Source organism: Amblyomma mixtum, chromosome 2 (genome assembly GCF_055824585.1).
Source record: "Amblyomma mixtum isolate Tamu chromosome 2, ASM5582458v1, whole genome shotgun sequence".
NCBI lineage: Eukaryota > Metazoa > Arthropoda > Arachnida > Ixodida > Ixodidae > Amblyomma > Amblyomma mixtum.
In genome coordinates, this window is record NC_143013.1 from 190599634 (window position 1) to 190599936 (window position 303).

Genomic DNA, 303 nt, shown 5'->3' on the forward strand with positions numbered 1-303 from the left:
GCCCTCTCACTTCGTCTGCCTCATCGTCTCTGAGTCGACCCGTAGCAATATATATTAACATCTGCAAAGAGAACTTATAATCTCTCAGGTGTATTCAGACAATGACGGTGGGTTCGAGTACTAACGACCATCGCGGCCTTGATTGATGCGAGGAACTACGTGATCTTAAATTAAGGCGGCTCTGCGCCTGGCGTCTTCGTCATCAAGGATTCATTGGAAATATCTGGACGATACTAGCTATTGTGCCGTAACTCTTTTCAGGTGACCCGCCTATTCACAGTGCAGTCGTCTTTGGGTGCATTA